Source organism: Chionomys nivalis, chromosome 1 (genome assembly GCF_950005125.1).
Source record: "Chionomys nivalis chromosome 1, mChiNiv1.1, whole genome shotgun sequence".
NCBI lineage: Eukaryota > Metazoa > Chordata > Mammalia > Rodentia > Cricetidae > Chionomys > Chionomys nivalis.
Genome location: NC_080086.1, coordinates 166,786,390 through 166,810,863, shown reverse-complemented (window position 1 = coordinate 166,810,863; position 24,474 = coordinate 166,786,390).

Genomic DNA, 24,474 nt, shown 5'->3' with positions numbered 1-24,474 from the left:
TTTGAAAATGTTATAAAAGATAATACAGAGTTCCTATGACTCATTCATTAAGACTCCCCTAATGTTTTGAATTATATCCACCATGATGTCTTTAATAAGAATAAGAAATGAATGGTGGTACAGTGTAATTAACTACATTGGAGAATCTGCTTGAATTTTGCCCATCTTCCACCATAGTTTCTTGTCTGCAGCAAGATCATATTTGGGTATGCTGGGCTCTATTCATCAGCTGTCATAGTATCCTTCAATATGTCTCTGTTTTTTTGTTATATGTACATATAAACCAATTTTAAGCAAATATAAACATGATATTTTTATAAAGAATAAGATGATGAAAATATATTCTATGCTAATAAATTCACTAGGAAGATATATCAACTAAAATGTTTATGCAATAATAGAAAACCTTCAAATACATCTAGGAAATAAATCTGAAAGAAGAAATAGTTATATTTAGAAACAGTAGTATTTTATTTATAAAATATTTATTTTAATAGCTGATGTAAAACAGAAGCAAAGACATTGAGAAAATAATACATTATCAGTCAAATTTATTTGATAGAATATTATACTCACAATCTTTCTGAAACATTGATTAAGACAAAATACAATTTTGGCCATAAAGTAAGGCTTAATAAATTTCAAATGATGAAAATCATGCAAAGTACTTTCTCCGACAATGAAAGTATTAGATTAAAAATTAACTACAGGAAGAGATCTGTAATTCCAATTACCCAGAAAGTGGAAAGGTTAGTTTATATGAATTGCAGGTAACAGATAAAATCTGAAGCTGAACTAAAATATTATGACGAATGAAAAAAAGATAGCATGACTATGTTGCATACATCTACAGTAACACTCCCACACACAGTCCTCTCATTAATGACGTGATAACATCAAAGGAACCACAGCAAATTTCAAAAATAGCCTTAAGTTTTCCCAAATTCCATTCTGAATGTCTAACAAAAGATGCATGTGAATAACAGGCATAAATACTAATTATTCCAGTTCTAATGCCTTACAAGCCGTGCCAAGTAATTAGGCAAAATGTAAGGACATCTAAAAATTCAGACAGAAAGCAGGACACAGTCAAAAGACAAAGTAATCAGTAGAACCAAATTGATGATGGTAGTGAAATTCCAGATAAGCGTTTGAAACAAACTGTTATTAATGTGTTCAATTCTCAAGCAGAAGAAACTGATAAAAATGCAACAATTAATGAAGAATTAAATTAAATTAAATTATGAAATCAAAACTATAAGAAAAATTTAAAAAAAGAAATCCAAGAGATAAAGACTATCCAAACGGTGATGAAGACTCATTCTGACAGACTTTCACAGACATACAAAAACATTGTGAAGAATCTGGAATCTTGAGTTCTTTGTATATTTCAGAGATCAGACTTCTGTCTGATGTGAGGTTAGTGAAGATCTTTTCCCATTCTGTAGGCTGTCATTTTGTCTTGTTGATTATGTCCTTTGCTTTAAAGTTTCAGGAGGTTCCATTTATTAATTGTTTCTCTCAGTGTCTGTGCTACTGGGGTTATATTTAGGAAGTGGTCTCATCAAAACAACAAATAATCCAATAAAAATGGAGTACAGACCTAAAGAGAGAACTCTCAACATCAATCTAAAATGGCTGAAAGACACTTAAGGAAATGTTCAACATCCTTAGTCATCAGAGAAATGCAAATCAAAACAACTCTGAGATTCTATCTTACACCTGTAAGAATGGCCAAGATCAAAAACACTGATGACAACTTATGCTGGAGAGGTTGTGGGGTAAAGGGAACATGCCTATATTGCTGGTGAGAATGCAAGCTGGTGTAGCCCCTTTGGATGTCAGTGTGACAATTTCCCCCAAAATTAGGAAACAACCTTTCTCAATATCCAGTCATACCACTTTTGGGTATATATCCAAAGGATACTCAATTGTGCTGCAAGGACATGTGCTCAACTATGTTGATAGCAGCATTGTTTGTCATAGATAGAACCTAGAAACAACCCATATGCCCCTTGACCGAAAAATGGATAAAAAAAAGTGGTACATTTACACAATGAAATACTACACAGCAGAAAAAAATAACTACATCTTGAAGTCTGCAGGCAAATAGATGGAGCTAGAAAACATTATTTTGAGTGAGGAAACCCAGACCCAGAAAGACAATTATCACATGTACTCACTCATTAGTGGCTTTTAAACATAAAGCAAAGAAAACCAGTCCACAAATCACAATCCAGAGAACCTAGACAAAAATGAGGACCCTAAGAGAGACATACATAGATCTAATCTACATAGGTAGTAGAAAAAGACAAGATTTCCTGAGTAAATTTGGAGTATAGGGACCTTGGGAGAGGGTTAAAGGGGAGGGAAGAGGCAGGAAGGGGAACGGAGAAAAATGTACAGTTCAATAAAAAATCAATAAAAAAAGAATCTGGAATCTATACATTTGTGAACAGAAAGATTTATCTAGCTGAAACACAAAGGGGGAAAATGGCAAAACAAAAATTAAAATAGAGCCTTCTAAGTTGGAATACAAAATCTAATGGTTTGGCATCTAATTATTCCATCAAAGAAAAAAGAATAGGACAATTGAAATATTTAAAGAGATAAAGGCTGGGAACTTTTGAAAGTTAAAAACTTCATCAAAACACATAAGCAAAAAAGCATGTAAAGACCAACAAGGAGGGTTAAAAAGCAAATAAAATACATATACCTATCCCAAGATCAGACACTTCATATTCATTATTTCAAAGTCACAACAAAAAAGCATGTACACATGGATAACGCTGAAGAGACCCAGCAAATAGCATTTCTATGTAAATTCTTTTGTGTGTATTTGTAACAACAATGGTTGAATAGATCTGAATTTAGGAGAGGAGGCTGCAATGGGAGAGAAGAAATGATGTAACTATACTTTAACTAAAACATATTTAAAATGTAAAAATATAAGTGAAGTGAAATAATCATTTTTAGAGAAAAGCAATATTAGAATTGATTTGCTAGCAGAAGTTAATTATAAAAACCTATCTTATAAATGGCATTTAAGAACACACAAATAAATCAGATACCACGCAAAAAAAATTAATGTTGAAAGGCAATTTGGATACCTAAGAGCAGAAATGAATAAGAGTGGGTTACAGAGGGAATTTTTAAAAAGTGTGTGAAGTAGTGAATATGACATCTTGATTGTGGTAATGGTTTTCTGATATCAAAATTAGTAAATTATACAATTTAGCTTATACTTATAGAGTTCATTTTACATCAATTATACTTTGATGATCTCATGAAAAAAGAAAAGTTGTGTTCTATTACAGGTCAAAATATAAATAAAATAGCAGTTTCTTAGTCAACAAATCTTTTAATTGGTACTTTTGGAAATGGATTTTGAAATATAGAATTAAGAAAAAAAAACCTAACCTAAATATGCAAATTTATAATTGTTTTTTGTTTCTGTACCATGCAAAATCTGAAAGTCTAATAGCTATGAACAAGATATATAATTAAAAGACAACAGTAACAAAAAAGTACGTGATTTGAGAAAAGGTCAATTCCCAGGACATTATTTTGCTGATGCAAGGAAGCTATGAACCATATCAATTTCTTCCTATCTTATGCCCATATATTAAAGTTGCCAGGAATCTAATGCTTAGATATAGTTGAGTTAGAAATACAGCAAGACATCTTAATGTCTTCTATTGTATCTCATTACTTTTACAATGTGAGACTCTGTGTCTAGCGCACAAGAGCACAAGGGTTAAACTGTCAGCATGGACTATGAAGTTTAAAAAGAAAACCCAGAAATGTACCCACAGGAAGTCTCAGTCAGTAAGGCTCACATCTTGCTGGCACACCTGTCTTACATCATTTCCTCCTCTCCAACTCCTACCATGCCCCCCAATCCTTTCCAAATTTATGACATCCTTAATGTGTGTGATTAAGGACCTACTGAGTCCATTTAGTGTTGCTCAGATGAACATATGTTGAGGACTGCCATTTTCCTAAACTAATGTAGCATAACTTTTAAAAATGTGCATATTTATACCCACAGTTAACTATAGCTGTCACCTGTTATCAAAGAAGTTTCTTCTAACTGTAGTTGGAGCCGATTACAAATATGCACAAGTGATCAACATAGAGAATCGATGACTCTCTGGTGCCCAAGCCAACTGACCCATTTGCAGTTGCAACCTCTACATCTAAGGCTCAGGAACACCATGGAAGAAGGGACAAAAGGATTGACGGGAGCCTGAAGACTCAGATGTCTTCGGTGAGATAGTACCTGCTCGATAGGACAGGGAAGCTGCACAAATAAAATCTCAACAATATGATTGCTTAAACAAGAGCTGCACAAATGAGAAAGCTGGGATGACTACATGGATGGGGGAAATTTCACAAGGTGCCTGCATTTCTTTTAAGTCCCATTGAAGGAGTGTGAGGCCCCATCATATTTGACAGAGATCATTTGCTCTTGCAAGTTCAAGGATCTGAAACCATGCCATCTATGATCACAGAGATGATTATCTGTGCTAGAGACTTCAAAGAACTCTAGAGAATTGTTGATTGTAAGTGGAAGAAACACAAGGTATTCCTGTGTTGATTGAAAACATGGAATGTAAAATGTATAGGTAACATTTGAAGATTTGGAAAAGGGCAAGTTATTTTACTTTGGAATACTTATTTAATTCACTTTTTATAAAATTGTTTCATCATAATGGTTTTACTTTATGAAAGCAGAATTTTCTCCTTCCCTCCATCCCCCTCCCTCCCTGCTTTCTCTTCCCTCCCTCCCTCCCTCCTTCCCTCCCTCCTTCCCTCCCTCCCTCCCTCCCTCCCTCCCTCCCTCCCTCCCATATTCCATGTTACTAGTTTTCACTCCATCAAATAAATCCATGGGAAGTTTGGGTCTATGAAACATCAAGTCAGTATAACAATATCTTAATTTACCTGTGAATACTTGTCTGACATTGAACAAGTAAATAAGAAGAGACATTTTGAAGGTTAATTTTATTTTTATTCATAATTTAAGAAAATGCAATGTGATTCTTTGGGTTTTTCATTATTTGTAGAAAAACTCCTCCCAGATACCTCCACACCTCCTAATTCACCCCTATAACTGAACACTCTCTTTTTCTTGCATGATTATTTCTTTATACTTCTGTTCCTATACTATTTGGATATTCAGCATAAGAAAGATTTCTTGTCCATGTCATTACAAAATGAAAATCACAGTCACTACTTTGGAAGACTTCATTTGCCTTTTTCCCCAGAAAAATTTCACATTCAGGTATGAAAATATTTTTGGCATATCTTATGAAAGTAAAATAAAATGTCTGTTATTGATATCTCCTCTTTATGTTCTGTAATAGATTTCCATTCATTTGCTTTAACTGCTTGTCTCATTTTTATTCAGACAACTTTTGTTTCTCACTTGCTTTATGATGATTGCTGAGAATTTCTATGCTATCCAAAGCATGTTTGTTTAAAAAATAGCTCACTCCTGTTACTGAATATGCCAATAATGCACAGCACATTTTTATTTTTCAGGCTACTTTTATTCAAAATGATATTCATGATATTTGATGGACCATTTCTTGTATTTATCCAAGCTTATGTCTCTCTATTGTTCAGTAAAGCACATTGTTGAATATACTACATTTTAATCCTATATTTAAATTTATGATAAACAAGGGAAAGAAGAACCATTGATACTTATTGACATTTGTTTTTCAGACCTTGTGCTCAGCAATTTATATGTAACTTACAAGTTAATTCCCACTAAGAATTTATTTTAAAAAGGCATATTTAATTGTATTGACATGATTGTACTGTTTCTTCTTAATTATTTAAGTTGATGTCCATTGCATTTATATATTAAATTTTAATCATTTTCAATCCCACAGAAAAGACTGCTCCTACATTATATTACATTATATTTGTGCACATGAACAACTACTTTAAGTCAGTCCCTGAAAACTCAAAACCCAGTTGCCGTTCCTTCTTTACCCACCTCTAAAAGCGGATGTCAGGGTTTGCCTCTGTGTTTCACTGCTGTACTGACAAACAGATATTCCCAACAGCTGCAACCGATGCCTCACTTTGACAACAAATGACATCATTTTGCTGCATAAAGCAGAACGGCATTTTGAACACATCCCAACAGATGCTTTTGGGCTTCTTTGGTGTCCTTTTACAGTATTCTGGTGTTCTTTACTTCTTGACTCTTTCATTGCAGCAAACAACTCCTACAACCCCAGACTTTCCTAAAATTTCAGATGCAGCAGACACCAGTTAGTTACCAACACAGCTGCCATATTTAGAAAAATACGCATAGGAGGATGCATAGTTAAATAGGAGTTTTAGTTGAGAAACAAAGACAATTAAAGCACATGTATGCCATTGTAAAATATTTGAGACAGCTAATGCTAAACAGTACAGTAGTATTGTAAATTCAAACTTCACCAGGTAGCCTCTGTTTGATCTGATAATACTAGTCTTCTAAAGCTCACCTTTTGATGAAATAAAATCCTGCATGCCCTGGGCAAGTAAAAATGAGGCAGAATCGCAAAATTTGGTGTGCTTGTTTGCACAAAAAAGGATGTTTAAAGTCTTCTCCAGAAACCCTTTTCTTAAATCTGTTCCCAAATAATTTTGTGGCAGGGAATGTCAAGAAATCAGTCATAGAATGAATGAGTTACATAAGTAGAGAATCCACATTTTGTCTATGGAAGGGTACCCTCATGAAGTAATATGACCCATGCTTTCTGGTTTGTATAAAATCTCGTGGGGAGGTGCTTCTTCCAGATTCAACCTCTTTTCCTTTTTCACGTGGTTGTATCTTAGACAAACATCTGAGAACAACAGCTTGATGAAGGCAGTCAAATCACTTCCAAGCAGCTACCAGGATCCCCCCCCCCCCCCTTCCAGGGCAGAATTTATTCTACTTTTTCTAAGCAGAAAATTGAAAAAGATTAAGGGAAAACAACTAGGGTCCTGGAGTCGACATCTTTAACCTCTTTGTGGGACTGTCTCCAAATGCGTGGCAGCAAATGACAGTGCGGCTGTTTGGGATAGCGTAGTTACTCAAAGTTAACATCCCACTTGATGAAATCTATTTAAAACTTTATCGGGAGCTTAGATTTTTCACTCCCCTATAATTTAGAAGGCAGAACAGAGAGACAGTTTGTTCTTAAAACAATGCAAGTGTGAGCTCCTGCAATGTTGACAGACCAATTTCCCTTCTGTGGAATAAAGGAACTCCTTTGACATAAGCAAGCAATCTGTAACTCCAGGTCAGTGATCAAGAGTTCACATAGCTTGTGCTTAGCTCCAGACCTTTAAAAACTGGTGAGGTAATTGTCATAGAAGGGATAGAGGAAGGAACATAAGAGGCAAGCAGAAGTCTGGCCCCTGGTTTCCCATTCTGCCATCCATGTTGGTATGACCTTTGGTAAGTCTTTCCCATATTGGAACTGCAGTGCCCTTTGCTATGAAGTGCTGAGGACTGACTAGAGTGTTGTAAAGATTTCCTTTGAAAACAGAAGTCTAAGGCATTTTACATTAGCTCTTTGTTTCCCCAGGGATGCTCATGTTTTGTTCAATTCTTCCAGCTAAGCTGCTGCCTGAGCAATCGTCATAAATCACAGGGTTCACTGACTCGCTAACAACTCCTTTAGAAATCTTTATGCACCAAGCCAGGCTAAGAAATATCAAGGGCTGCTGCCATAAAGGACCTCTGGGAAAAAAAGGTAAGAATACATAATTCTGAAAACAACAAACAAAAGCAAGAGGCACCGGGGTATAAGGGAGGAAAGGGAGAAAGGGGAAATTTATCAGAATGAACTGTGCAGATAATTTGACCAAAGGATGAATAGGAGAAAATGGAGAAATGTGACTGGGTGAGCTTGAGGTGCTACTGGGCTGCACGGGAGTAAAGATGTGCTGCAGCCGGAGAGTGCAGCAAGATTTCAGCACCAGGTAAGAGAAAACAGAGGTGGCAGCAGCAGAACTGAGTTCACTCTTTTGGCAATCAGAGGGCTCTGAGCTTTTCCCAACATTTCTGAGGAATAAATAAGCACGAATTCTCATATACAACGGCTTTCTATCCATTGGTTATTGAACTATATGACAGAAGAAAGGGGGCTTAAGGTAACAAGAGGAGTAGAGTAATTGGGTAGTTGTTCCTATGATGGAGTGGGAGAAACTAGTCATCTGGAAGTGAGGGTGCCGGAGGAAATTATGAGGAAAGAGAACAGTGATGTGTGCTGATCCTTCCTGAGAAGTGTGAGAAACAGCAGCAGATGCAGGGACTCTCGACTGAGTAAGAGAAAACTCTGGGTGTTGAATGCAGAGAGAGTGAACTCTCACTTCCCATTGGCAGAACAACAACAAAAAAAATGCAGCTTGACAGACACTTGGGTTTGGATTTTATTCCCCCCACATTGGCCATTGAATAGGGAGGTGCTTCCTCCAGCTCTATAGAGACACAGGCTTATTCTGAGCTTCTGTAACAGCTGACACTATGACAAGGAGATTCTTTTTGATACAACACAAGCATAAACACATGGTCTGGTCATGAACATGATGTCTTACACTTCCTTCCACTATTATCACCCAGGAAAAATATTTATCATTTTATTTTCATTTTTCTGAACATATACATGGGTCATATTCTTATCAGATCAAGAAAAAAGGGAATAGATTAAAATTTAAACTCTGGCAATTTTATGATGTTGACATTCTTTGTAAAAAAAGGAAAGTATCTTTTATTCTAATATAGCCTCTCTAATTATAGATGACTTTGACTCTCTTGAATATGCATGCCCTTGGAGCTAAGGATGCTGGGTATTCAACAATATTTTCTATAAGAGTGCTTGGATTTAGACCTATCTGAGTGGTCTACCCTAACCCTCATGGTGTGGAGTTTATGGAGCCTCTGGCTCTTTCTACGTAGTTCCTCTGATAACTGTTTGTTACAAGCGGTAATGACTTCCAAAGACCCTTCATGGATCTCTCATAATATCTGAGAATAAACATAAAGGACCAAGAGAAGATGGTTTAGGGAGTCATTGTGAAATTTGTAATTGAAATGTGTCTACTTATCAGGAGTATAGTTGTTTTGTATAGATTCAGATGGATACACAAAAGTTCCATTTGCCCCTTTTTTCATGGCCAGTAAGTACATCTCTTTGATACTGTTGCTTTCTTAAGGTTGTAGTAGTGGTTAGTGTCATCATTCTACCGTATTTTGTTACAATGATTATAGCCTAATCCATTCTGTTCCTGTTGAACTCAGAAAGATTATGGTTTTCTCCATTTGGATGCACATGATAGCATAATTTCTACAAATTCCAACCACATTTTTTTCCAATTGTAACCATCTCAAAAATACAAAACAATTACCAGTTTTGGGAAAGTGTTCATTGTATGTAATGAAGGTAGCCTGAATAATAATTGACATTCCCTTACAATGATTTCTAGATGTTTCTTAAATACTTAATGAGACATAGTTACTTTTCTACTGTGTATGGTGATACTTTCTTTGTGCATGGTTTTCCAGATGCTAGGCAAAGTCATGCTACATTAAGTAGGGAGCAGGCATCTTGCAATGTCTGTAGTCTGTAACATTTGCATCACTTTAGACATGTTAAAAAGAAGATAGTCATATGGATTTAAATGGCTCCCATGCTTTTCTATAGGGAAACCTGGATTAAGAACTACACACTCCAGGTAGGGCACCAACCACAGACCAAAGAAACCATTCCAGCCAAGTCTTGGTGAGTCAGTGAATTCAGTGGGGATACTTACAGGAGCATGGCTGAGGCGCTACCTAAAGCAACATGAGTGAATAGGCAGTTGCAATGCTGAAAAACCCAACACTACATGGGTAATACTGATGAAACGCACATTGCCGGATTGCTGCCCAGCTTGCAGGCAGCACCACTGAGGAGTTTCTTTTCTTCAGTAATTGTTTTCTGCTTATTTGACATTGGAGAATAACCTTGTGAACCTTATATCATGAGATTCCATAGTCTTAGGAGTCTCTTCCCTCCAGGAGAAAATGTCCAATTTGGTTTTTGCACTCAGTTATTGTACTTCCTGTTCTTCCCTAAAGCATTTCCATGTACCCATTGTTGCGATTCATCCCCTCCCTCTTTTGTTCCTCCATTCCCCTGTCCCTCTATTGTATTCTTGCTGGTCATTTTTCCCCAGCAGATCACTTCTGCTTTATGTCATTTTTAGAGAAAATACCTAGACCACAGCATGTGTGACTTAGTGAGGAAAGAACCAGCAGAGGCAGGGAAATCTTTGACAAAGGTTTATAAAATATTTCTGGAAGTTAAATTGAAGGCAGTGTAGATCGAGTAAAACAAAGGCTGATCCTCATCACAGTTTCAGGAAAGGGTTCTGTCTGACGAACTCAGAGTCTGAGTCAATACCACCGGCTCAGACAGTCCCACCTTTCACCATCATGAGTCTGCATTGATCCCCTGCACATGGTGGAGAGCTGTCTACCGGAAGCAGGAACTCCACAAGACCTACCAAGGGTGAACACTCAGTGATGTGCAGCAGAGCAGATAATCTCAGATATGCAATTTCATAGAGTGTTATGATCATGGTATTTCTCATTCCCTGATAAAAGCATGTTGATCTAAAATATTTTGCATCTGAATATCACTAATCACTCCCAGTTTTATTGGCTAGGATACTGAAGTGAGCCAAGTACTAAATTTAATGTGCACTTAAAAAACAAATCAGCTACCATTAGTAGTTAAATTTCCCCTTTTTGTTTATACATAGACTCATAAAGACAAGTCTCTATATAATGTAAAATGTATTTTTGGAATAGTAAATATTTTGCATTTATCTTCTATTGAAATTTAGATGTTATATGAGAAAGTTATATTGACATGTTGTTGATATCTCTATAGTAACAGGACTAATCAGTGATTCTCAGAGACAAGATTTCTTGAGACCTGGGGCACAATGATTACTGTTTCCTGCAGTGTTTATTAAGACCTTCACAAATGAATCTTAAAAGCAATAGTTTCTGTTCATTAAACTTTCCACTTCTTTCAACAGCATAGCGGAACTTCTGGATTTTAATCAAAGAGAGATGGCTGGTCTCTTAATTAAAGAAGCCAAGTTTTCAATAATATCTGAACAATCCAGAAATCTGTGTGCAAAATGTAACAGTTATAAGAACTTAATATGTAATTATTAGAAGCATTATCACAGCCATAACAATAGAGAAAATCTGAGTTTGTGTGTGCATTCTGCCATTGTATGGCATGTACCCTCAGAGGAGTCATGTTAACTGGCCAATATTCAGACTCTTTATTTAGGAAAGGCTTTTTATATGACCTCTTCATATTGCTTCTAGGAAGATCAATTGAGCTATGATATCACAATGCAGGGACTGTGCATCTATGAGATCACACTGGAAACTAGAAAATGAGATTGCAAAATAAATTATTCATAGAGCTTATTCTTGGTATGCTAACATTCCTTATTCAAAGGAATTGAATAACCTCCTGGAAGCTGCTCTGTAATGTCTTCAAGTAAAACTATGTAGAATTATTCTGTGTACATAATTAACCTGTAGAAGAGTTATCTACCCTCTTATTCATTTACCTGCTCAACAAATGTTAATTGAGCACCTTCCAGGCATCATTTTAGAATGCAGATATTTAATAGCTAATAAAAGTGGATCAAAATTATATAAATTCCCTATCCTCTGAGCTTTACGCTCCACCTAAATCTTAGCTTGTGCCCTACTACTCCCAGGAACATGGATTATGTAGTCAAGATTTGTATACAGGTAGTTTCATTAAGCACTAATATATGGGAGTCAGAGAAAGGGTAAAGCAGGCTTGGTAGAGGGAAACATTAATGATGTAGGTGGGTCTTCTTTCTATATGTTGCTTTCACTGGTTAATTAATAAAGAAACTGCTTGGCCTGATAGGTCAGAACACAGGTGGGTGGAAAAGACAGAACAGAATGCTGGGAGAAAGAAGGCAGTGAGGTAGACGCTAGAGCTCTCCTCTCCAAGATGGACACAGGTTAAGATCCTTCCCGGTAAGCCACCACTTCGTGGTGCTACACACATTATTAGAAATGGGTTAATCAAGATGTGAGAGTTAGCCAATAAGAGACTAGAACTAATGGGCCAGGCAGTGTTTAAAAGAATACAATTTGTGTGTTGTTATTTCAGGGCATAAGCTAGCCAGGTGGCTGGGAGATGGGTGGCGGGAAGCGGCCCATAGCTCCTTCTACACATTAAGCTGAGGCTGACTGAAGGGCAACAAGAACCTCAGCAAACCCCAGATTAACTCCGGAACTTTTCAACCTTTCCATCAGTCAGTTATGAGAAGTGGGCTGAAGATGCTGCTACCCAGGTGCCATTTCCAGTGGAGTGGAGTTTATAAACTGGGAGCTGAGGACATACACTATTCCATGCATCTTGGGGAAAGAATGTCTAGCTCTCAAAGTTTTCCTGAGGTGTCTAGTGTCACCTGGGATAACAAACACATGCCCAGTATCTCTTTTCAGATGCAATGGAGAACAATCAAACACAGAAAGACATGATGAAGCTTGGGGGAAAAGAGGGGATTTTATGCAGCAAAGTTTCTCTTGAGAGATTCCCAAAAGAAATGAAGAAGTGAAGGATAGAGAAGCAAAGAGAGTAGCATATGCAAAATCTTGGAGGCAGAAAATTTTAAATGCAACAAATGAAGCAAAGATTTACGAGGAGTGAAGTCAGAGATCTGATGAGTCATATGAGCCGTTTTTCAGAGCCATCCTTCTCTAACTTTACCTAATTTCTTATTATTCCCCATCCCTGTTGGGCAAGAAACCAGTAAGAAGGGGTAACTAAACTCCAGTACTGTAATTGTTCTACTCTCTTTAGCTGAGTATAAGATCTACTTAATGGGCTCTTGAAAAGAGTTGAGCTATCAAATATGTGTATTCATTTTACAGGGATTAAATCAGAGTCCTAATCTATCCCAGCTCATTATATCATTTGGGCAATGCAAGGCCAATGAATGTCCACAGAATAAGATAGATGAAATGGGCCTAATTGAGTCACCATTTGTCAATTTTTCATTAGTTCTCTTAATTAGAACTTGGTGAACGAAATTCAGACAATCTCCTATATGAGTCAATTAACTCCACAGATGCTGAGGAATTGTGTAATCCCAACTTGGCTTTCAGTTCAGCTCACCTCAAAATATCCTTTTTAATGATAGATCATGTACAAAAAACAATGCTTTATATCAAGTATACTAAGATAGTCAATATGCAGTTCATGATTGCAAGAATATTACAAGAGAATTAGAGAAGAAAATTTAGACCATGGGGCTCATTCTGGTAAGCTTTGTGGAAAGGCAATAGCTGGTCATCAATTATTAAATTGCCTTTGGACACAAGGAGGATAAGGCAAGTGAATTTAAGGCAATCCATCAATACTACTAAAGTTTTAAGTTTTTAGAATGTGCCCTGATCAGCCTTAATGTTGGGACCAAAATATCATATCTATTTGTGTGTTTATGTATTATTTTGCACAAATACCAATTATCATGGTTTTAAATATGTCCCTATACTTCCTAATTTATATACCGAAGTTTTAGCATCCACTACCCAGAATGTAGAACTTTGGAGTTAATGTATTTGCCAAGTTCAAAAGAAATCATTAAGATGGATGCTAGTCCATTATGACCAGCAAACTACAAACAGGGCAGATTTGGGGAAAGTATCTACTAAGGAAGAAATGTCATGAAAACACCAAGCCAACCATCTGCCTACACATCCAGGAAAGAAGCCTAGAGTGAGTCATTTTCTCATATCTTGGAATGAACTAAATCTGCCAACCTTTCTGTTGGTGTTCTCCAGTTCTTAAAACTTGAAGCTATGTGTTTCTGGTCTTCAGACACCCAGTTTGTCAGACCATGTTATAGCAGCCACAGTAGAGAGATGCACTTAAGTCTAAATGCACTTTTAAGTAATGCCTTCTTGCATAAACAATTATGAGCTAATGCAATGGTTGATCTATGCTCATGTAGTTATCCAGCTCACATGGAAATGAGAGGTTCAAAAGTGCTCATTTTAAACACTGGAGTCGACAAATTTAGCAAATTAATATTAAATGTATACATTAAAAGTGGAGCATGGGATCAGCCATCTCAGGATTACTTGGATAACTGAAATGTAGAAAAAGCTGGAAGGAAATGCAGGGTAAGAAAACCTGTGTTTTATGTTTATGACCCTAGATGACTCTGCTTTCTGGCTTTCTGAGGTAGTTAGTTCTTATTGCCATTCTTTTTCAACACTCTTGCCAAGACTCTAGTCAACCATTCCTGTTGTGTTTTCCTGCTTTCAACAGTTTCTTAGTCCTTATCATCAGGCACCACTGCCCAATGATTAGAAATCGGGTAACACAGTCTAGAAGGTTCTATGTAAAATAAAAGAAGATGCTCTTCATAAGTGCCTAAGGAATTACAACAAAGACATGGATTATGGTCTTTTTAAATATCTTATTTTAAAGCAGAGAAGATAATCCTTTGCTTGTCTAATTTTCATGGTAAGAATGTATCCATTGTCTGGATGGTGCTGAAAGTTTGATTTTTGACTAAGTAGACTACTATGGTTCTTCCTTGGTCCAAAAACATTCTAGCAGTGGTAGAAATGTGTTCAAGCCTGTGCATACTTCAGGTTTGCCCTGTGTTAATAGAATGGATCTTTTAAAATTCTTTTATTATTTTGTATGTGTGAGTATTTTGACTGCATATGTATGTGTGTATTGTTATGCCCAGATCACGGAGTTTCCCCAAAATCAACTAGGAAACTGAGTCCTGTATGTAAAAGCAATGAACCTTTATTCTTACACAAGTTTGCAAACTCAGGCTCTGCTTGTGTCCAATGTATTGGAGTGACCTGAGAGCCCCTGAGCTCAGTTGGGGTTGGGTTTTTGTGGGGTGAGGAAATTCTAAGTTCCAGTACCCATAATTGGCTCACATTTGTCTAGGGGTGTCCTGGTGAGAAGCAATGGGTGTGTGCTGGTAGGTGATCCTACCTACAATGGTTAGGAATTTCCTTTGGGTGGTCTGTTCCTGGGTGGTGCCTGGGTGGCCTCAGTTTGTGGTCTTTCTGGAACCAGGGTAAACTACTGAGACTCAGCCCTCTCCTGAACTTGTCATGGTTGAGTCCTACATGTGTCCACATGCACTTAGTCCTCTGGAGGCTAGAAGAGGGCACCAATCCTTGGAAGTAGAGTTATAGATGCTTGTCAACCACCCTGTCAGTGTTAGGAATCAAATCCCAGTCCTTTGTAAGAGAAGTCAGTGCTTTTAACCACTGATCAATCTCTTCAACCCCAATGGAATGAATCTTTGATCTATACACACTCAATACTGGAACAACTTGTAAGGGAAAGAAAAGTATCCAATTTTGGAGAAGAGTATTATTTTTTATTCTTTAATTAAGATCATCTGAAATGGTAGTTAATAAAGTGAGGCCTCTTTTAGAGCTCTTATGTTATGGTGCATACACTATTTAAAACTGTGGTAGGGGCAGAACCAGAATCTATGGTGTATGTTTTGATCTGGATTCAACTAAAGTCCCAACCTGCACCTGCTGTGCCCTCCCTGAATGCCCTGTTGAGCTTCTACTACATTCAGGCTCCCTAGGCAGTCTCTGCCTTGCCCACAGCTTCAATTACCACCTAGGAGCAAATGACTCACAAGGTTATATATCGAGCTTAGACCTTTATTTTGAGATCCAGATCTGTATTTTCAACTGTCTCCTTGTCAGCACTTCTTGTTTGTCTCAAAGGTCCTTCAAACTCAATGCATTCAACATGATGCCTCCTCCTGAGAGGCTTTGTTCTCTCCCAGTGTTTCCAGTTGCCATGAGGGGCAACCCCATTGTAGGATGTCATCCATAGAATCTCTTCTGCCAATCATATCTGGCCTTCACCAGATTCCATAAAACGTTCTTCATCACGTCTTTTGGAATCACCACCTAATTTTCATGTTCTCACCCATAGCCACAGCTGCCTCTGCTTATTATTTGACTCTGCCTTTAGCTGTGATCATTTTTCTCCTCGTCCTTTTAAACCTTCCCCACTCCTCCCCTCAGTGGTAAGAATGTACTTGTTGAAATCCACTGTATTGTAGTCCTTCATCTGACTCACTTGAATCATCCATGATCCCCTGCTACTGTTGTAGCTCCCAGCCACCTGGCTAGCTTTGCCCCAAAATAACAACACACAAACTGTATTCATATAAACACTGCTTGGCCCATTTCTATTAATATGCGTAGCACCACGAGGTGGTGACTTACCAGGGAGATTCTAGCCTACGTCCATCTTGGGTCGGAGCTTCATCGCATCTGCCCCAGAGAGCAGAGGCATCGTGTCTGAGCTCACTTCCTCTTCCTCCCAGCATTCTGTTCTGTTTACTCCACCCACCTATATTCTAACCTATCAGGCCAAGCAGTTTCTTTATTAATTAACCAATGACATTCCTCCATCATTTCCCCTTTTTCTGTTTAAACAAAAAAAAGGAAGGCTTTAACTTCAACATAGTAAAATTACATATATCAAAACAGTTATCAAGCAAGAATTACAGTTACAATATTTATATCTATTTTTATCTTTATTATAACTAAGGAAAACTATAACTATAACTATCTATTCTTCAACTCCATCAAAGACTAGAGAAGGATACAATATTACCTAAGCAAACAAGAAATAGGCAACTTCCAAACTCTAGAAATAACAGAGACATCTCACTGCCTGGACAGTCACCCAAAGTTCCTCTGTACCATTCAGGCATCCATCTTCGGCCTACAGGCCCATAGTATCCAGCAGACATTTCCATGAAGCAGGAAATTTCAAAGACAGTTCAGTCACTATCTGCTGTGTCCTGCAGAATGTCTCATAGACTCTTTCATGAATCAGGAACCCTGAAAGATCATCTCACCTTTAGACAAGTTTAGTAGTCCTCTCTCTGAGGGTACTTTATGTTCAGTTTATGCAACAGTCCAGGCAAGAGCAGTTTCTTGCCCAAATGGCTATCAAACTCGATAAGGAACTTCTTTGATGCCCATCTTCCTTTTGAAGTAGATTGGTGCTGCCAGGAATGGATGTGTCTCATTGTCATGAAAAACCCTAAGTTATTAAAACATTTAAAATTCCATATTCTGTAATCTTTGAAAGATATGAAGAATGCCTATCTGAAATCTATGCACATCTAGAAAATCTAACTAACATGACTACAAGCTTAACTATTATCAATGATTATCCATTAGCAACCTACATACATTACATTTTTAAGTGAACTACACAATCACAATACCTTAATCAAGATCAGAAATACATATACATATAACAAAATTGACCTTAAATCTCTATCAATTAAGCAAAATCTATACTAATGCAAATTATTCATACCTATGTCATATCCCTCTTTAAATGTAAAAGAACATTTATAAACAATATTTGGGAATATGGGCGCAGTTATTTCTCTCCAAACTGCTTCCTGCTGTGTGTGGGAGCTTTTATTCAGGTCTTTCATGGTATAACCTGTGTGCTAGATTCATCTCAGTCAGCAGTCGAGTGAATTTTTTGCAGGTGTTCACAGGCAAACCTTCAGAAGGGCATGGTCCATCATACCATATTGGGATAGAAGCAATCCATAGGGTCTTATCCTCTGTGAAAACAAAAGAATCTCTTTTCCAAAGTATCATATCCTTAGATCCAAATTCTAAAGTCAAGGTATTTTCAAAATATCTACCTTGGATTAGTTCAGCAGCATTTATAAACAAATATCTTTTAGCAGAAAGCCAGCAATTTAAAACAGCACAACTTTTTTCCTGCTACAGCTAAAAACAAGCATTCAGTCAGCTTTTATCAACACCATTTAAGTGTTTCGTGGCAGGACCTCTTAAGAGCTGCAGGGTTTTGCAGCTAAAGCTGAGTCAGGAAGCCTCTCTTAGATGAGAGCGCTTGCTTGCCTCTAGCAAGCAGAGCAGACCCAAGAAATTGCTGCTACCAAGAAAACATGCTTTACTCCATTCTTTCCCAAGCTTTCTCAGGTTTTTTGTGGATGTAGTTATCCACGTCTAGACGCCATTCTGTTGTAGGAGCAGCGGGCTGGGTTCTGCCACCCAGCTCCTGGCCGCCTGGCTAGCTTTGCCCCAAAATAACAACACACAAACTGTATTCATATAAACACTGCTTGCCCATTTCTATTAATATGTGTAGCACCACGAGGTGGTGACTTACCAGGGAGATTCTAGCCTACATCCATCTTGGGTCAGAGCTTCATCGCATCTGCCCCAGAGAGCAGAGGCATAGCATCTGAGCTCACTTCCTCTTCCTCCCAGCATTCTGTTCTGTTTACTCTACCCACCTATGTTCTAAACTATCAGGCTAAGCAGTTTCTTTATTAATTAACCAGTGACCTTCCTCCATCATGCTACTTTTATCAACTTCCTCCTTCCTGCCTCCCTGATGCCCCCTTTCATGAATATTGTGGCTCTCCTCACTTTATTTGCATTCCCTTTTTGGCTTCCTGTTTTCTTTCTTACCACAGAGCATTTGACTGCCTTTTTCTATCAAATCTTTCTTTTTAGTGCTCATCTGTTAATTTCTACTCATCGGTTTAATGTTAACACACATTTTATTGCTTCAAACAAATCAGTCTCAAATTTGCAAGCAGATTCAAATGCCCCTACTGTGTATTTTTAGTGAAAGTAGACTTTTATTCCATTACATTATCATAGTTTTATTTTTAAGTGAAATTGTGTGATTACTTACTTAATATTGTAATTTATTTTGCTTAACATTTTATCTTAGGTATCTTTCCTAGAATAAGGAATATTGTGATTGCTTAATAAATATTGTGTCAATAAAATATGAGCTAACAATTATTTATGGTCTTCTACTTATTGTCTCAATGTAAAATTATCAGAACACTGGGAAGGGGAGATGGCTTAACATGTAATGAACTTCCTGTACTTGTTCAAATCCACAGAATCCATGATAGCACACATGTTGTTTCCCAGTGCTACTATGGAGATATAGAAGACCAAAACAAGACACCTCTCAAAAGCTCAAAGCGAAGCTAGACTGCTGTAAACAGTTGCAAACAAAGAGAGACCATTTAAAACAAGACGGAACATGGGGACCAACAACCAAGTTTGTCATCTTATTTGCATACATACAATATGAAAAGTGCTTTCATATAACTATTTCTTGCATAAATAGTCAAGTTTTATCCCATAATTTGACTTCATATTCATGTTTGCAGGCAGGAATTACTCAGGTATCCACAGTGGGATTGCTGACATCCCAAACAGTATTGTGAAATCAGAGGGAAAGAAGAACCTAGAAGGTTCTCACCCTGGCAAAAAATACTTATCCCTGAGTCCCATCAGTACTACCTATCATGACTCAGAAACAGACATAATCACATGATCCTATCCCATGACACCAAAGAGTGAACTATGAGTATTTGATAAACAGCATAATAGACCATCTTTGTTAGTTTCTTTTTTGCCTGTGACTTTTATGGTAATTATTATCATCTGGTTGGTTTTTATCCTTATTAACTTTTATTTCTTTACTATTTCTACAGAAGGCCCATGGAGACAATACTCTATCCTGGTTCACCTGTATGTCTAACATGTAGGCCATGAATGGAAGAGGGGAGGCACTAAGTAAACACAATTTAGTAAATGAATGAATGCACAATTCATGGTGGTGATCTTAATCTCACCTTCCTCTGTGTGAGCGCAGTTAGTATTTAATTCAGTATTACTGGTGGTCTATAAAGACAGGCCAAAATTAAAGAGTGAGCAGAGAGACCTGGGAAAGTCAGTTCAGACTCGAAGAGCTCACAGAAGCTGCATGCCATTGCATTACCAGGTCAAAGAGGATCCAACAATATGGCTCTTATGGGCTTCAACAAACGTCAGATGAGAGAACTCAGTGATGACCAAAGAGCTACTTCACAACAAATGCTTTTTCAAATATTTCTTTCTCAGTTTACAGTTGCCATAATCACTCTCCAAATCGCAGATATCTTAGCAGAGGCTAGCACAGAGAGAAATCTACCAAGGGGTCTATACACCCTGAGTGTCCTCTCTCCAAGGTACTGACATAAAACTGGAAATGATGACTGCACTGTCCCTAGTGCTGAATGTTTAGTGACAATAAACCACTTTTCCAAAAGGTCTCTTCCCTTTTACTCTCCCAGAAGGGTTATTGTCATTGCTATACTTGACTTGGACATTTGGGCGTAATACTTGGCACAATCATACACCCAGTAACTTAAGGCATCTCCCTGGTACCAGGTTAAACATTTGTTAATATTACTAGGTCATTTATATGGGGATTCTAAACTATACAAATTTGTTATCTTAAGTTTACAATTAAGTAGTCAGAAATAAGCCTCATGGGGATAAATTCAAGTTTCTAAAATGACTGTGGTTTTACTTCAGGCTCTAAAGAACATTTTTTTCTTTCTTTTCTTCCTTCCTTTCTTTCTTTTTTTTTTTTATGTTCCCAACTAGAAGAATTGCATTCTGATCCAGACTGGTAGCTCCTTCGATACTATTAGTGACCACTCTCCTCACATAACTTCACTCAGATTCATATATTAGCCTGAACACCTCATTTTAATGCACCTTTGATTACCTTGAGCACGTACAAATCATTTATCTTGTTTAAAGTTAACTCCTCACCAAACTTTTCTTTATTTGCCATTTAAATTTTTGATGGCATGTATGGTGACATAATCTGTTTCCAGGGATTAAAAATATGGAGGTCTTTGAGGAGGGCATGATTCTGCTTACCAGACTTGGTAAATGTAATCATTTCCATTAACAAAGCAATGATAAAACTAGTCACAAAAGCATAATGGATAGACAATGTGTGGCTTTAAATTATCATTTCAACACAGGGATATAACAAAATATTTTCAATCATCTGAAACTTCTTAGGATGCAAATATCACCACATTGTCTTACTGTAGATAAGGAAAATTAAACATGAATGAATTAAATGGTTTATCTCAGGGCATGTCCTATGGAAGAATTCAAATTGCGATTCAGGTCATTTTCTGTTTTACATACATATAGCATTTTATTTTAAAAAGCAATCAGAGCAAATTAATAAGTGGTTAACTTCTTTAGTTCAAAAAGAATAAAATCACAAGTAGAATCAGTTACATAAGTTAAAATTATAGCTATGTGCATGGCATGTGTTTGTGTGCATGTGTGTGAGTGTGTGAGTGTGGGTGTTGGCAAAGTGAGCATTACTATAAGTCTGGCGTGTGATGAATACTCTGGTGCCCTGTATGACCTAGTTACAAGAACCTGACGTCTCTAGATACAACTAGGCACACATCCAACCTGTTAATAATATTGTAGCAGGAGGATACTATGTGTAAAATTGAGCCTTTCTGTGAGAAGCTCAAGTTCGCCATTTAAAGCTCACCCCACTTCACAGATATGCTCACATGACAGGCATGTTTCAAGAGTTATTTTTAAGTGAACCAGGATGGTCAGTGTTGTGATGGTGAGCATTTTTGATGGACATTAGATTTAGGAGGTGAATGGTCACTTGAGATCTGCCCCTAAATGAGCTGTCTTCTAATCTGTGCCGCTTGGAGCTGTATTGTGATGAATTGTCTCTGTTAGGGAACCACTTTTGTCCTTGTCAGCTAACTGAAAGCTAAACAAACGCTCTTCATGTTTATACACAGTCACATAGATGATCTTAAAGTATGCTGCCTTCTGGGTAGTGTTTGCTTTGGGAAACGGGCATGGAAGATGCTATTTATATCTTTAATAAAGCATTTAAATTAATTTTTGTAGTTCATCATGGTTCCCGTTGGAGAGAAACGGGGCACACTGGGTTAGGGTATTAGACTCTGACCCTTATCCTCAGTGACTAGCCTGCCCAACATTTCAATTCTCTCCTCTGCCCCGTCACAACACACCCAGACTATTTTGAGTACATTCTTTCCCTCTGTGCCATCAGATTTCTAAAGAAGTTGAAGTGCTGCTACACAGGGGAGACAGTGAAGGAAGGGAAAGCCATAGACACATTTTCACAGCTGTTTTTTTTTCAGTACCCACTTTCCCTAAGAGCTAAATACAGTGGACTTATGAGATGCATTTGAAGAGATTAGAGCTTCAAGTTTAGTATGACAGCCATGCTGTAGTTTTAGAAGTTTAACAAAGGAGCAGAAAAGTGTAATGGCTTGCTGTCTTTTCCTGACAGCTCTTATTTTCTTTGCTTGTACCTTTTGTGGATGTACTTTGGGGTCGATGTAGGAGGAATGTTTCTCGGTAGTCTTTCATGGGTCATGAGCACCAACTCCAATGGGACATCTAACATTTCTTACTAAATGCCCATTCCATAATTTCCTACCAAACACTCTATCTATCTATCTATCTATCTATCTATCTATCTATCTATCTATCTATCTATCTATCTATCTATCTATCTATCATCTATCTATCTATCTATCTATCTTTCTTTCTTATCTATCTATCTATCTATCTATCTATCTATCTATCTATCTATCTATCTACCATCTCTTTCTCTCTCTCTCTCTCTCTCTCTCTCTCTCTCTATATATATATATATATATATATATATATATATATATATATCTTTGTGTGATGAAGGAGCTGTGGGCTGTGTTCCTGCCGCCCCAGGTCCTAGTCGCCTGGCTAGCTTATGCCCCGAAATAACAACACACAAACTGTATTCTTTTAAACACTGCTTGGCTCATTATATCTAGCTTCTTCTTGGCTAATTCTCACGTATTAATTTAGCCCATATCTAATAATCTGTGTAGCACCCCAAGGTGCACTTACCGGGAAGATTCTAGCCTACATTCATCCTGGGTTGGAGCCTCATCGCGTCTGCCCCAGAGAGGAGAGCTATCGAGTCTGAGCTCACTTCCTCTTCCTCCCAGCATTCTGTTCTGTTTACTCCACCCACCTATGTTCTAACCTATGAGGGCCAAGCAGTTTCTTTATTTTTTAACCAATGACCTTCCTCCATCATTTGTGTATGTGTCTTTCTCTCTCCTTTATTCACTTTCCATCTTGTGAAATAATACTACAATTCTTAATTTACTTTGGTTTTACGGTTTCTATTGGTCTTTTAATTCAGTACTTTCCTTTTAACTATTTATTATTAATTATTTAATTATTAATTTGTAAGTTGCATTCACTATATATGACTCTAGCTTTTAAACAAAATATCAAGTATAAGTTCTATAATGAGTATAGAATAAAATAAGAAACTGTGTTGACTCTTACATTTCAAATAGAACATATTCTATGTTCTATGTATGTATGTCTAAGTAGTCATAGTAAAAAGTTATACCAGTGTGAGATTTTCAAATATTTATGAATAATATAGGACTAGAGAGGTGGCTCAGTGGTTAAGAGTACTGCTCTTCTAGAAGACCTGGGTTCAATTCCCAACACCCAGAAGGTGGATGGATCATAACTGGTTCCAGAGGATCTGATGCCCTCTTCTGCCTTCAGGAGGCACTGCATGCACATGGTGCACAGGCATACATGGTGCAAAACAACATTAAACATAAAGTAAAATAAATAAAACTTTGAAAACTTATATTTATGTTAACATGTATAGTAGTTTATAGGCCCAAATGAAACTCAATAGCAAGTACCACTTCTAACCTAGCATGAATTTCGAAGTCTTCCATGAGAATTATCATGTTTTCTAGTGGGATTTTAAGAATTGTCTCTTACAATTGTCAAGCTGTCAACTAACATTTCACACAGAGTTGGAACTCAATGGACATAGACGAAACTGACTTGACCATTGAAGAAAGAGCTCATTGTACTTACAGCCTACCTATAGTGACAACACTCTAAAAAATTAAAGACACAATTAAGGTCCAAAGACCATCCAGTAATAATCTAAGAAAGGAAAATTTCACTATCGATAATAACTACAGTGTCAGAACTTATGGTCAACATTGCCTGGAAACTATACAATATCTCCTAGAAATGAAAAATATTGAATAATTGGACATGAGATAATACTTAGAAACCAATAATGGTCTGGAAAACATTTCTGAATTAAGTGATGAGAAAGAGAAACTGGGTTTGTTTGATAAATACATAGATTATTGTGTCCTAGTTTATACTGTTTTAGCATCAGCTGTGTTTTTAAATGGCTCAGTTTGTTTAAAAGTAGTAGATGTCATTGTTCATATTTTTAGAACCCAGGGAAAGCAAGTATTAATGACTTTCTGTGACAAGATCTAAGACAGCTCTCTGCCTCAGAGCAAAAAATTTATTCTTCCTTATTGATGTTGCCCAAAAATAAGGGGTACCTAGAGTTCCTAGCTTAGACCAAGAGCAATTGAGTTCATAAAAGTAAAGAAAGGGAGTGAGACACCGTATTTACTGGTATA